The sequence below is a fragment of the Schistocerca nitens genome, chromosome 1 (genome assembly GCF_023898315.1).
Source record: "Schistocerca nitens isolate TAMUIC-IGC-003100 chromosome 1, iqSchNite1.1, whole genome shotgun sequence".
Lineage (NCBI taxonomy): Eukaryota > Metazoa > Arthropoda > Insecta > Orthoptera > Acrididae > Schistocerca > Schistocerca nitens.
This window is the reverse complement of record NC_064614.1, coordinates 204,573,381-204,589,502: the sequence shown is the minus strand read 5'-3', so window position 1 is coordinate 204,589,502 and position 16,122 is coordinate 204,573,381. Positions and strand designations below refer to the sequence as shown.

The window sequence follows — 16,122 nt, the reverse complement described above, 5'->3', positions numbered from 1 at the left end:
CAACTGAGGGGTATCTATTGAGAGGCCAGACAAACGTGTGGTTCCTGAAGAGGGGCAGCAGCCTTTTCAGTAGCTGTAGGGGTAGCAGTCTGGATGATTGACTGATCTGGCCTTGTAACATTAGCAAGAACGGCCTTGCTGTGCTGGTACTGCGAACGGCTGAAAGCAAGGGGGAACTACAGCCATAATTTTTACCGAGGGCATGCAGCTTTACTGTATGGTTAAATGATGATGGCGTCCTCTTGGGTAAAATATTCCGGAGGTAAAATAGTCCCCCATTCGGATCTCCAGGCGGGGACTATGCAGGAGGGCGTCGTTATCAGGAGAAAGAAAACTGGCGTTCTAAGTATCGGAGATTGGAATGTCAGATCCCTTAATCGGGCAGGTAGGTTAGAAAATTTAAAAAGGGAAATGGATAGGTTAAAGTTAGATATAGCGGGAATTAGTGAAGTTCGGTGGCAAGAGGAACAAGACTTATGGTCAGATGAATACAGGGTTATAAATACAAAATCGAATAGGGGTAATGCAGGAGTAGGTTTAATAATCAATAATAAAAAAAATAGAAGTGCGGGTAAGCTACTACGAACAGCATGGTGAACGCATTATTGTAGCCAAGATAGACACAAAGTCCACGCCTACCACAGTAGTACAAGTTTAAATGCCAACTAGCTCCGCAGATGACGAAGAGATTGATTAAATGTATGATGAGATAAAAGAAATTATTCAGATAGTGAAGGAAAATTTAATAGTCATGGGTGACTGGAATTCGAAGGAAGAGACGGAAAAGTAGTAGGTGAATATGGAATGGGGGTAAGGAATGAAAGAGGAAGCTGCCTGGTAGAATTTTGCACAGAGCATAACTTAATCTTAGTTAACACTTGGTTGAAGAATCATGAAATTGTATACATGGAAGGGTCCTGGCGACACTGGAAGGTTTCGGGTTATATAATGGTAAGACAGAGATTCAGGATCCTGGTTTTAAATAATAAGACATATCCACAGGCAGATGTGGACTCTGACCACAATCTATTGGTTATGAACTGTAGATTAAAACTGAAGAAACTGCAAAAAGGTGAGAATTTAAGGAGATGGGACCTGGATTAACTGAAAGAACCAGAGGTTGTAGAGAGTTTCAGGGAGAGCATTGGGAACGATTGACAAGAACAGGGGAAGGAAATACATCAGAAGAAGAATGGGCAGCTCTGAGAGATTAAATAGTGAAGGCAGCAGAGGATCAAGTAGGTAAAAAGACAAGGGCTAGTAGAAATCCTTGGGTAACAGAAGAAATATTGAATTTAATTGATGAAAGGAGAAAATATAAAAATGCAGTAAATGAAGCAGTCAAAAAGGAATACAAAGTCTCAAAAATGAGATCGACAGGAAGTGCAAAATGGCTAAGCATGGATGGCTAGAGGACAAATGTAAGGATGTAGAGGCCTATCTCACTAGGGGTAAGATAGATACTGCCTACAGGAAAATTAAAGAGACCTTTGGAGGAAAGAGAGCCACTTGTGTGAATATCAAGAGCCCAGATGGAAACACTGTCCTGCAAAGAAGAGAAAGCAGAAAGGTGGAAGGAGTATATAGGGGGTCTATACAAGAGCAATGTACTTGATGACAATATTATGGAAATGGAAGAGGACGTAGATGAAGATGAAATGGGAGATATGATACTGCGTGAAGAGTTTACAGAGCACTGAAAGACCTAAGCCTAACAAGGCCCCGGGAGTAGACAACATTCCATTATAACTACTGAAGCCTTGGGAGAGCCAGCCCTGACAAAACACTACCATCTGGTGAGCAAGATGTATGGGACAGGTGAAATACCCTCAGACTTCAAGAAAAATATAATAATTCCAATCCCAAAGAAAGGAGGTGTTGACACATGTGAAATCTGCCAAACTATCAGTTTAGTGACTCACGGCTGCAAAATACTAACACGAATTATTTACAGATGAATGGGAAAACTGGTAGAAGTCGACCTTGGGGAAGATCAGTTTAGATTCTGAAGAAATGTTGGAACACGTGAGGCAATACTGACACTATGACTTATCTTAGAAGAAAGGTTAAGGAAAGGCAAACCTACGTCTCTAGCACTTGTGGACTCCGAGAAAGCTTTTGACAATGTTGACTGGAATACTCTCTTTCAAATTCTGAAGGTGGCAGGGGAGTAGGTATTAAAATCCACGGAGAAGAAATAATAACTTTGAGGTTCGGCGATGACATTGTAATTGTATCAGAGACAGCAAAGGTCCTGGAAGAGAAGTTGAACGGAATGGACAGTGTCTTGAAAGAAGGATATAAAATGAACATCAATAAAAGTAAAATGAGGATAATGGAATGTAGTCTAATTAAATCAGGTGAAGCTGAGGGAATTAGATTAGGAAATGAGATACTTAAAGTAGTAAAGGAGTTTTGCTATTTAGGGAGTAAAATAACTGATGATGGTCGAAGTAGAGAGGATATAAAGTGTAGACTGGCAATGGCAAAAAAATGGGTTCAAATGGGTCTGAGCACTATGGGACTTAACATCTGTGGTCATCAGGCCCCTAGAACTTAGAACTACTTAAACCTAACTAACCTAAGGACAACACACACATCCATGCCCGAGGCAGGATTCGAACCTGCGACCGTAGCAGTCGCGCGGTTCCGGACTGAGCGCCTAGAACCGCTACACCACCGCGGCCGGCGGCAATGGCAAGGAAAGAGTTTCTGAAGAAGAGAAATTTGTTAACATCGAGTATAGATTTACGTGTCAGGAAGTCGTTCCTGAAGTATTTCTATGGAGTGTATGGAAGTGAAACATGGACGATAAATAGTTTAGACAAGAGAGAATAGCAGCTTTCGAAATGTCTTGCTACAGAAGAATGCTAAAGATTAGATGGGTAGATCATGTAACTAATGAGGAGGTACTGAATAGAATTGGGGAGAAGAGAAATCTGTGGCACAACTTGACTAGAATAAGGGATCCGTTGGTAGGACATGTTCTGAGGCATCAAGGGATCACCAATTTAGTACTGGAGGGCAGTGTGGAGGGTAAAAATCTTAGAGGGAGACCAAGAGATGAATACACTAAACAAATTCAGAACGATGTCAATGGCTACTGGGAGATGAAGAAGCTTGCACAGCATAGAGTGGCATGGAGAGCTGCATCAAACCAGTCTCTGGACTGAAGACCACAACAACAACAACTCAGAAGTCAAATACTAATTTTCGTATATATAGTTTCAAAAATGCTTTAGTAATTCTTTAATGATTTAGTTTCAAAAAAACTTTCAACTATTTTACCCCTTAGTGGTTGACTTTCCAAAAATGCGGAACATGAATTTTTTTATTTCCGAATGTTAAGTTTTCGTACTTCTAGCTTCAAAGTTGCCTTAATAGCGACATACTTTAATTAAGCCCTTCATCCCCTATTTCACCCCCTTAGGAGTGGAATTTCGAGCAGTCACTTCTTAAATGACGCTTGCAGTGTAGATATACACCCCCCTCCAAATTTCAAGTTTCTATCCTTAGCGGATTGGGGTGGGGGGACGATGAGTCAGTGAGTGTGGCCCCATTTCACCCCCTTTGGGGCTGAATTTCCAAAACCAGTGAAACGTATTTTTTCATTTCAAACAGAGAAGCCAATCACCATTTTCGAAGATTTAACTTTAAAAATACGTTTGCAATTAACTATTTTCATAAAACATTGCGCCCTCTATTTTACCTCCTTAAAGACTGAATTTCGAAAAACAATGACAAGCGTATTTTTTATTTCCAGTAGGGTAGGCAAATAAGTTTTCATACTTTTAGCCTAAAAAATCCATGATGAAATATTTCTATAAACGTTCATCCCCTATTTCATCCCCATAGGGGTTTAATTCCCAAAAACAGTGAAACACGTATTGTTTTATTTCTGAGAAGCCAAATACAAATTTTCATAGAGTTAGCCTTAAAATGCTTTCATAATGACACATTTTCATAGAATATTGCATCTGATTCCTATTTCACCCCCCTAGTCAAATACAGTTGTTCACAGATGTAGCTTTAAAAATATTTTAGTAATTTTTTGATAATGTTATTTAAAAAATAAACTTTCACCTTTGATTTCATCCCCACAGGGGCTAAATTTTCGAAAATGCTGAAACACGTATTTCTTTATTTCTGGCCGAGAAACCAAATGCCAATTTTTGTAGGTCTAGCTTCAAAATTGCATCAAGAACAATATATTTTCAAAGAAACCCTTATCCCCTATTTCTCCCCCTGAGGGATAGGATATCGAAAAATCTCTTCCTAAGCGACGCCTATAGTAAATATCAAAACCCTTAGCAAATCTCCAGTTTCTATCCGTACTGGTTTGGGGAGGGCAATGATGAATAAGTGAGCGAGTCATTCAGTCAGGATATAAACAGTTCTGCATACTGTCATGTCGCAGTATCTCGCGTTTCCTAATCAATCAGGAATTTCATTTCTCAGATTACTGTATGGTGCTTTCATATGCATATTTCAGCTCACTTCCTGATCTTTTGTCATAAAGCTTGTATCGGCAGGAACTGCTGTTTATTGCGCAGGAACAACCTGTTGTACCGTATAATATATTGAGCATCAATGTTTTTAAAGTTCTGCTGTCTTGTTCTATACTGCACAAACCGCAATACTGATATCACAGCCATTATTATTCATTAATTAATATTGAGCGTATGAGGGCCCCTTAAGCGCAGAATGACTGTTTTGGATATGTCGATATTGGAAGTTAATTCTGAAATGATGAACAATACATTTTAAACCAATAGCCTTGAGGTATATTTTCCTCCATCTCGATAGAAATTGAATATATTGTGCTGTCTATAATTAGTGTCCTGTTATTACATGCTCCGACTTCACTACCGGCATTGTAAATGAGTGTAGGCAAATAATGACAATACGCGATCGCAATAATTTCAGACCCCAACGGGCAGATCGTTACTGCAGTTTTCAAAGTTTCTTCTTCTTCTTTTTCTTTTCTTTTTAATCTGTAGTTTGGTCGGCAGCAATTCCAGTTCTCTTATCTTCAGTAAGTTCAGTTGTGTAAGTTGTCAATTACATATCTTGTTTTATCTGCTCGACGTACTGAAGGTTGGTACTCCACGGGCATTCATCCAAGGCACTTTTTTCTTCTGTTAATTTCACAATGAATTGAAGTGACGTTTCCGCAATGTGAATATTGTAGCGCAGAACGAATGAGGTCGCTCTGTGAAGTACCATTCGTAAGGAGCCATTGTACAAGCAGCCAGGTTGGCCGAGCGGTTAAGGCGCCAGACTTAAGTTCTGGTTCCCGAGAGGGAGCGTGGGTTCGAACCCCACACCTGGCAAATATTTTTACTTCTGTGTCTGTATTTGTTTTAATGCTGTATGTCATGTAAATCAATATTTGAGAACTGCAAACATAATTATAGGTCAGCTGCATCATTTGTGTGGCAGAGATTCGTGGCACGCTAAAGCATTCTGGGCAATACAGTACATATAGTTTTGAATACGTTACGGTGGACAGACATCAGAAAAATATAGCTACATAGCGATTCGGCTATCTTTTTGATGTAAGTGGTTCAGTAATGAAAAGCAGCGCACTGTTCGCGTATTTTGTACCTCACATACAGGGTGTTTCAAAAATGACCGGTATATTTGAAACGGCAATAAAAACTAAACGAGCAGCGATAGAAATACACCGTTTGTTGCAATATGCTTGGGACAACAGTACATTTTCAGGCAGACAAACTTTCGAAATTACAGTAGTTACAATTTTCAAAAACAGATGGCGCTGCGGTCTGGGAAACTCTATAGTACGATATTTTCCACATATCTACCATGCGTAGCAATAATATGGCGTAGTCTCTGAATGAAATTACCCGAAACCTTTGACAACGTGCCTGGCGGAATGGCTTCACATGCAGATGAGATGTACTGCTTCAGCTGTTCAATTGTTTCTGGATTCTGGCGGTACACCTGGTCTTTCAAGTGTCCCCACAGAAAGAAGTCACAGGGGTTCATGTCTGGCGAATAGGGAGGCCAATCCACGCCGCCTCCTGTATGTTTCGGATAGCCCAAAGCAATCACACGATCATCGAAATATTCGTTCAGGAAATTAAAGACGTCGGCCGTGCGATGTGGCCGAGCACCATCTTGCATAAACCACGAGGTGTTCGCAGTGTCGTCTAAGGCAGTTTGTACCGCCACAAATTCACGAAGAATGTCCAGATAGCGTGATGCAGTAATCGTTTCGGATCTGAAAAATGGGCCAATGATTCCTTTGGAAGAAATGGCGGCCCAGACCAGTACTTTTTGAGGATGCAGGGACGATGGGACTGCAACATGGGGCTTTTCGGTTCCCCATATGCGCCAGTTCTGTTTATTGACGAAGCCGTCCAGGTAAAAATAAGCTTCGTCAGTAAACCAAATGCTGCCCACATGCATATCGCCGTCATCAATCCTGTGCACTATATCGTTAGCGAATGTCTCTCGTGCAGCAATGGTAGCGGCGCTGAGGGGTTGCCGCGTTTGAATTTTGTATGGATAGAGGTGTAAACTCTGGCGCATGAGACGATACGTGGACGTTGGCGTCATTTGGACCGCAGCTGCAACACGGCGAACGGAAACCCGAGGCCGCTGTTGGATCACCTGCTGCACTAGCTGCGCGTTGCCCTCTGTGGTTGCCGTACGCGGTCGCCCTACCTTTCCAGCACGTTCATCCGTCACGTTCCCAGTCCGTTGAAATTTTTCAAACAGATCCTTTATTGTATCGCTTTTCGGTCCTTTGGTTACATTAAACCTCCGTTGAAAACTTCGTCTTGTTGCAACAACACTGTGTTCTAGGCGGTGGAATTCCAACACCAGAAAAATCCTCTGTTCTAAGGAATAAACCATGTTGTCTACAGCACACTTGCACGTTGTGAACAGCACACGCTTACAGCAGAAAGACGACGTACAGAATGGCGCACCCACAGACTGCGTTGTCTTCTATATCTTTCACATCACTTGCTGCGCCATCTGTTGTTGAAAATTGTAACTACTGTAATTTCGAAAGTTTGTCCGCCTGAAAATGTACTGTTGTCCCAAGCATATTGCAACAAACGGTGTATTTCTATCGCTGCTCGTTTAGGTTTTATTGCCGTTTCAAATATACCGGTCATTTTTGAAACACCCTGTATATAATATGTAATTAGTAAAATCGTTCTGTAGTCCATCTGTATCATTATTCTGTCAAATGCTATTTCAGTTTCCTGAGCATCTCCGTAATACTCAGTATTCATTTGCAAGTGCCAATTGGGAGATGAAGTAATACTGCGTGTATCTTCTAAATGTTTTGCCACCATTAGCCGCAGTGCGGTTTCTGAACATAAATGACATGACATTGTGTGTAAGCGAACATCACAAAAAACGTAGAGCACAGCGACAATCTTTCTTTTTAATCTTCTATGACCTGGAAGAAAACATTCATTTCAGTGCGAGACCTGTCATGCAGGCTGTATTGAGACGCTTTAGGCGCTCTCAGAATTAAGTAATGTTTTTCCATGAAGGTATAACTCGGTACGTGCTCTATTTACACATAGTGTGTTCCGTTTACAGGAGTCGATTATGGAGTATTACTCGTCAGTACGGTACGTTGACCAGGTTGTATTAATAGAAAAATAAAGAGAAAATCCAACATTTGGGGTGCGTTTTCGTCGCGGTTCGTCTTTATTTTATTTAGTGGCATGACAGGAAACTCATACATTCAGGCACGTAGCGTTCTATTAGTAAGCGCGCCAGCATTACGGAGGTGCTCGACAAAAAGCTGTGCCAGACGCCGCAATAGAGTTGTGCATCATGGGGAAGTACCCTATCTGATCAACACTATTCGGACACCCCCTATGTAATGCGGAACTGCCCATTATGTCACGAGAGGCGGGCTCGCCATTATAAAAGGAGGTGGGTAGTATTGTGTTTTCAGTAGGTCATTCGGAATTACGATGCGCAAGAGCGAAAACTGGCGAGCTTGAAGTGAAGGGTGTGGCGGAGCTTGCTTCGTCGGCGGTCCTATCCCACCACCCACTTAGACGACCCGGTGCTCGAACGTGGTCGACAATTTGGACGCGACTTCTCAATGGCGCTATAGGCGCGCAGGGCTGTTCATTGCTATTCGTCGTGTGCATAGCAACTTCCCCTTGATCTGCGGGAAACACCTCCTTACGGCAGTACCTCACAGGACCCTGTTCCTGCTTCTGCTGCCGTCTGCCCTGTTGGAGGAGGGGAGTAGTGTTACAACGTTCTGTCGACAACGAGGTCGTTAGAGACGGAGCACAAGCTTAGATCAGAGATGGATGGGAAAGGAAATCGGCGTTATCCTTTCAAAGGAACCATCCGGACATTCGCCTGAAGCGATTTAGGGAAATCACGGAAAACCTAAATCAGGATGGTCGGACGCGGGTTTGAACCGTCGTCCTCCCTAATGTGATTCCAGTGTGCTAACCACTGCGCCACCTCTCTCGGTGTCTGTCTTGTTGGGACGTCGTCTGCAGCCGTCTGTCCTCTTGGTACATCGTCCGCCGCCGGCTGCCCTGTTGTCTCCACTGGCGTTCATGCCGAAGAGTGGACTGCTGCCATGGACACACTTCATGAGGCTACTTTTACGTTCCTCATGGGACATCTGTCTGAGGGAGATAGCGCACAGAAGGATAATGGAAGTGGTACAGACCAGTCTCAAGTGTCATGCCACTGCTGCAGAGAACGAGTCGTTCTCCCAGTCTTTCGTCACTGCCTCTGTTATTATGCACCCTACAAAGAACACACTTCGCAAACTCGCCAAGGCGTCCAAGCTGTCGGAACTGCCGTCCCAGGAAGATGTTATCGTTCCCAAGCGCAAACACACCACCAGGACTGCTGTGCTGGATCAGACGCCAGCCGCTCTGAAGACATCTCTGGCCCAAGTTGGGGACTCTGAGGTTGCCCCACCAATGACAAAAGATACTGCGTCGCCACCCATTATCATTGAGTGGACAGAAGACTTCAGGTCCTTCCACCTGAAGATCATGAGTGCAGCCTCGCCATCATCCTTGTGGGTTGCAGTTCACGACCTCTACAAGGTTACCCTGCACTCTGCTGATGACCGTGGCAAAGTGATGGAGCTCATCTGCAAGTCATCTCCTCTTCAAGAGGTTCCCAAATCACCAGAAAGAGAAGCTTGAAGATTGGGCTTCAGCATACGCTCCACATAGCATATGAAATCTCCCCATACTCCCAAGGTTATGCAGCTCTTCCTTGCTGTTCTCATTAACAATGAGGAAAAGTGGAAGATCTTCCAGCAGGAATTTGTGGCCCAAGTCAAGTTACAGTAGAACTCCATGCCAAGGGGCTGCACACTGAATGCTTCTCCTGCCAGTGTGTGAACCAGGTGGCTAACCACTGCTCCATGCTAGTAAATTTTGTGAAGTGAGCTGGTCCTCACCACAGCAAGGGCTGTGCATTCAAGGCGTGCCTCGAAGAAGCAGATAAGTAGGCTATGCCATGGCAGGTACATTTTGGAGTGAGCTTTGCCACTAGACGGGATGAGGTGTCGCCACCTGTCCAGTCAGTGTCACCATTGCCTGTAGTCCATTTGGGGCCTCCGTCCCATCCTGATCTGTCTGATGCTGATTCTCCTATGCTGCCACCAGTCCAACATAATGCCGCAGCTGCTCTGCTTGGACATTGCCACCTGGTGGCGCACGCCTCCACTACTCAGTCATCAACTGCCTCCCTGCAGCCGGTCAGCCCAGCTACCACGCGCAGTCGCGGCTGTAGTGGTGCCCTCTTGCACTTCCCCAGTCCCATATGACGTGTCTTCTGCTACAGCAATGACTCTGAGCTGTGGGAGATCCTAAGATCCATCCACAAGCTTGTCCAAAAACTGCCAAGTCTCGCGGTCTCTGCAGTTGCAGCTGAGGTCCAGGCCATGGCTCCCATTCTCTGTCACCAGCATCATGGCTAATGCCTTCATCCGGGGACTCATTGTTTATGCCTGAAGTGCTAACGGTATCTGCACCCAAGCTGGCGAGTTTCGTCAGCTTCTTCCTGACCAGACCACTGACACCTGCCTCATTTGCGAAACTCATCTCAAACCAGCTATTATTGTCTGTGCGATGAAGGCACTGCGGTCTTAGTTAAGAAGTCATTCCCTCACCACATGCTGCAGCTGCTAGCTCTGACCACAGTCGGAAGTTTGTACTTTGACTGGGTTTATCACCTTCATTGCAGCGTACAGTCCATCCCATGGGATCCTCAATTTGGCTGACATCGATGTGGCCATGTTGTTAAGGGGAAGCTCTTTGTTGCTGGTGACTTTCAAACGAAACATGCAGAACGCTATACCAGTGGCCAGCATCTCCTTTGTGTCTCACAGCAGTATGGTGCGATCATCCTGGGGTTGTACAATCCCACTATCTATCCCAACTGGAGCCTACCTGATGTTATGTACATCACCATTCTTAAGGGAATTCGTGCATTCACTTACACCTCAATGAACTGCATGCTATCCTCAATGCATTTACCAATGCTGTTTGGTATGGACGTAGACAGCATAGCACCACCACTTTGTCACTGCTCTCTTTGTGACTTCGATTGGGATTATTTCTGGGCTTATGTGGTTGCTGACCAAGAGACAATGCCCAACCCTGCTGTCATCGAGGCTGATATTTCTCTGGATCACTTCACATGCAGCACACTATGGATGGTGTGGGCAGCCTCTCCCAACCACCCTGGTCGCCAGACTTCTCACGGCCACTGCCTCCTCCCATTCTCGAGGCCATTGGGGTAAGAACCAGATTTTCTGCCAGTGGCAGCAGACTTGTCATCTGACAACAAAGCGATGTCTCCTCTATTTCTGTCGAGACACCCAGATGGTGCTCAACAAGCATTGTAACCAGGACTGGGCAGCAAAAATTGCCATCTTCCACCTCAATGGTGGCAGCGCCTGGCAAATGGCAAAAAGCTTCCTCCACCAGCAGCAGCGGATTTCATTCCTGCAGGCAGGCCAAGATGTCATCTGTGATACTGATGCAAAAGCCTGTGTCTTGGCTGATGCCTACATGGAAACTGTCTCTCTCGTGGTGGATCCCATTGACTCAGAACTCGTGATGGAAGTGCGGCTCCCTAGGTTCCTGGCTACCATTGCTGAAGATGACACCATCCAACCCATCTCAGAGGAGGAGGTAGGAATTTAGCTCCAGCACCTCAGTCCTTCAAAGTCTACCCTGTGACAGCTTCCTCCCACTGCTCATCGCCTGCTGACCTCCATATTCAGTATCGTCCTTTGATCTGCTGAATATTCTATGTGGAAATGTGGATTTGGTGACCCTTCCGAACAGTAGTGAGGATCCTTGGATGTCACAACATTATCAGCCTTTCAACCTGCCGCAGCCACTCTCCAAGGCCTTCGAATGGCTCTATGATAGGACGTTATTGCATCATGTGACTGTGGAGGGTCTCATCCTGGATAAGCACTTTGGTTTGTATATATGGTGCTGGATGTGTATGACACTGTACTCAGCATCAGCAAAAACCTGGACATGGGAATGCTGCACCACTGCCTGCAGCTCACCTGTGACATCTTTGATGCCTGGTTGACAAAGTAGTGCCTTTAATTCAATGCCACAAAGTGTTGGGCACTCATATTCACATAACAGGCACTTAATCTCACACTGCCACTGGTCCACAATGGGCAGGCACATGGGGATGACCCTGGACCACAGTCAAACATAGCAACCCCACAGCTGTGTCATTTGTTAACAAGGCATTGGGGTGTCTCGGCACCTTGTTCCACTGCTCAGACCAGCATCTATTCTTCCCCTGAGTTGCGGTGTAACCCTATACTTGTCCTAATTCATCTTGTGTTGGAGTATGGTTCCATCGTGTGGGGCAACGCTGCTCCAACACACATCAATCGTCTCCAGGTGTCACAGAGTTGAGCCATACTACTCGCCCTGTGTCTCCCATATGACTACCCTACTCACCAGCTTTACCTGGACACTTGCGCCCCACTCCTGAATGATCGGTTCCAGCAGCTACTCATCTTTTCTGTCTGACATCATCCTCGTTGGACAACTGGGACATCAGGTTCATCTTCAGCTGACCTTCCAGTGCTCAGATTTCTTGCAGGCATGACTTCCGACACTCGGACTGTTGCAGGTATGCGGAATATCTGTAACAACTGAGGCCAACTTCTTGGACAACTCTGGTCAGTGATGTTACGAGCTAACGACAAACAACAACATGACTGCAGGAACAGCAGGCAGCTGCTTAGCCTGTGCAGCACGAGGCATGAGGGACCCTTTCATTTCTGAGTGAGTGAGTGAGTGTGTTGTCAGTAGCGACACTGTAACAGGGGAATAGGTCGATCTGGAGAGTTCATTGCAAACAAACATGGACTAGCCATTGGCTATCTCTTGAGCAACAAATCCATCAAGGGCATTTGAAACCTTCTAAAACTGTCCAAGTCGACTGTGGTAGGTGTGAGTTTGATATGGAAATGCGAAGGAACAATCGCAGCTTAACTAAAATCTGGTATATCTCATGTGCTGACGATGGGGCCGTCGAGCATTGCGGAGGATAGTTGTAAAAAAATGCATGAAATCAGCAGAAGGAATCCCTCGTGAGTTCCAAAGTGCTACCAGCAGTTCATCTGCCAAATCGATGTGTGTGGGGAATTAAAAAGAGTAATGAGTGAGCAGCTCCTCATAAACCACACATTTTTGTAGTGAATGCTAAGTGACTCTTGAGGTGGTGCGAAGAGGACGCCACTGGATGGTAGATGACTGGAAGCAAGCGCTTTGTAGTGACGAATCACGCTATACCATGCCGCAATCTAGTGGAAGGGTTTGGCGAGTGCCTGGGGACTTTTAGCTGCCATCATGTATAGTGCCAAAAGTGAAGTACAGAGAAGGTGGTATTGCGGTATGGGGGTGTTTTTCGTGTTTACGCTGTGGTCCCCTTATAGCGTTTAAGAAAATGCTAAGCACAGAATGATATGAATTTTACAGCGTTGTGTACTGTTTACAGTAGAGGAACAATTGGGAGACGATGGCTGCTTGTATCAGATTTGAAGACAAAGATTTTGAGCAATAGTCAAAAATTTAACAATAACAATGATGGATAAATTGAAAAAGTTTTAAGCTCAATATTTTTTCAAAAATGAATGTCAATGTTTTTCTAAATACCAAAAGTAGAAAATGTACAAAAAGACTCTTAATTTGGCTTTTTTAGGTACTTGATACTGTGATATGACAAGGTGCCAATCATGCTCGATGAGAGGGTCCTCGAGAAAATTTTGTTGAGAACCCCTGCTCTAAGCCTTCTGGCTGTGAGCATTCCCTATTGAACGATAGACGCAGATGGCACTCTGGCAGCTGTGGCGCTACGCTGTCTGTTGGCGGACGACGTTGAAACTATTTTCAGTACATCTTCTGTTCCCTGGTTACATATACCGTCATCGGATCAAAATCAACACTGTTTTTCCAGGTATACTAATTTTTTGCGGCAATTTATATGTAGGGTCGAGCTGGTGATAGATGGAGTTCAGCTGCACCTAAGGAGCTGCTAGCTGTGTGCTTCGTCCCCTGCACCACCAGCGGAGCATTGAAGAAAGTTAATCTGGTCAGAAGCCTTGTGCTTTCCTGCGTACCACTGTGGTCATTTTAAAACCTTCCCTGTCAGAATGTTAAAAAAATTAGTAAATCACTGTAATTGGGCGGAGCAAGTAGTTCTATAAAATGCTAATGGTTCCTTGATATTAATGTTGCCGGCTTTATAGATTTATAGAAGTGTGTTCGGAATTCTGCACTTAAATAGTTCTCACGAAATATGGAAGCTGGGAAACACACACAGTAAGAACATATGAAAACAAACAATAAGAAAATTATTCAGAATTCCAGTAACCTATAGGGTAGACGCTAACTCCGATTCACAAGAGACAATCGTAAGTTTAAATCATTAGCGACTCCCGTATGAGTTCACAATTATACTGCTGTTGCCACGCGGAACTTGGAAAACGAAACGCCAGGATAGTTCTGAATCTGCTTCACAACAAGACGCACGGTATTCTCCAAGACGACAAAAATAGTTGCCCATACAACCGAGACCAGAATGTCGTCAGTGACGACTTAATACAACACGGAGAAAGCTTGCAACCTGATAACAAGCACGTAATACATACCGTCAGCAAGGTGAGAGATGTAATGACACGATATAAGCTTTGTTTATCTCTGCTACCAACTTCTAACTCAGTAGGTACTGTAACAAGCAAAAGTATAATTTCAAAACACCGATTAAAGTCACTGCCTACGCGACCCTTCACATTTTGTCTTTGTCAACATAAGATGAACGATCAAAAAGCTTATTACGCCACTAATGTGGAACTGCCCTCAGCTACAGGTCATCTCACACCCAATACTTTCTGCCTCGAACAATGGTCTGCGCCCCCTACTTGTAACTTTTCTACCAACTGTGACATCAGACATGTCACTTTTGCTAATAATTGCGCTCTTCAAGTTGTTGCTTTCTTGCAGTGCCACCTTCTTACTAAAATGCTTAAAATAATTTTACGATCATATTAACAGCTCAAAAACGTATCTGAGACGTGTTGCAGCTTGTATCAATAGAGTTCTCCCTTCTATCGTACAGGGTGACAATAATTTAACTATATGGAGGAAAAAACCTAAATTAGTTACAGACTACGGCGTGCACACACTTTATTCAACATGTAAACGTCACTACAGATATTCGGATTTAGGTTATGACATGTTCGATATGCGTGGCATCATTGGCGATGATGCAGCGCAGACGAACAGCGAAATTCTGCATAACCCGCTGAAGTGTCGGAACATCGATGCTGTCGATGACCTCATGAATGGCTGTTTTCAGTTCAGCAATGGTTTTGGGATTATTTCTGTACACCTTGTCTTTAATAGAGCCCCACAGAAAGAAGTCGCACGTGTTCAGATCCGGAGAATATGGTTGCCAGTCGAGGCCCATGCCAGCGGCCTCTGGGTACACCAGAGACAGAATGCTGTCCCCAAAGTGCTCCTCCAGGGCTCTCCTGGGTCGATAGGGCGGAGCTCCGTTTTGCATGAACCACATCTTGTCTTAATCGGGGTCACTTTGGATAATGGGGATGAAATCGTCTTCCAAAACCTTCACGCACCGTTCGGCCGTCACCGTGCCATCAAGGAATATCGCACCGATTATTCTGTGACTGATATTGCACACCACACAGTCGCCCGTTGAGGGTGAAGAGACTTCTCGATTGCGAAATGCGGATTCTCAGTCCCCAAAATGAACCGGTTTTGCCTAGTGCCGAAACCATACAAATGAAAGTGGACTTCGTCGATAAACCAAACCATAATGCGCTTATTAATTCACATCACGCCCTGCGGCCAACCGTGCAATCTGAACGTCCTAATGCAAATCGTTCAGAACTTATGAGGATTTCATTTCATACAGTTCAGTAAATGTCACCCGGCGTCTTTATAGTATCGAGCTGGTCTGTCACAAAGGCTGGACGCGCTCACCGCCTGGAAAACTTGGTAATTTCAGGCATTAAACTGAGCGTACATGCTATCTAAAACACTTGTGCATGGCGATTGTACCTTTTTTTTATGTACGCCAAACCCATCAGAGGGCGTAGAGCCCCAACAGTGCAGTGTGTTTTTACCTGAGTAGCGAGTTATTTATTTGTTAGTCTGCGAAACTCTTCCTGAGTTGTGTAGCGTTCATTCAAACAATAATTATCTCACACTAACTGGAGTGAAAGCGTAAGAGCAACTGAAATAGGCAAGAGCAGATTTGTTTTAAAAGGTAGAGGAAGTGCGGATGGACTAAAAGTGCACAGAGTTCAAAGATTATCACTCGATGATGCAGACCTGTTATTCCTCCGCTTAAGGTTGCAGGCAGTTCTTTATAGTATACGTTGCAGAGCGTTTTTTTTTTAGTCTTCCTCCTATACTTTGGAACCTATGTACTATTTATCAACGGTTTGCTTGAGATGTGTGAGAGTAGTGTAGTTCTGAATCCATGCACGAGCAATAAGCAATAATTAACTGGTTGTGAGGTTTTAACATTACAACAGACGTGCTATATTTTCGTTCCTTGTTAATT

General features: G+C 44.3%; 1 protein-coding gene and 1 non-coding gene across 2 annotated transcripts in view; one reads left to right on the top strand and one right to left on the bottom strand.

The window, feature by feature from the left end:
- Window positions 1-16,122, bottom strand: part of LOC126245881 (uncharacterized) — a 695,521-nt gene that overhangs the window by 38,604 nt on the left and 640,795 nt on the right. The gene's annotated exons all lie outside the window — the stretch shown is intronic.
- On the top strand, window positions 5,251-5,333 carry Trnal-uaa (transfer RNA leucine (anticodon UAA)). The gene has a single exon. It is a non-coding gene; the product is annotated as a tRNA-Leu (tRNA).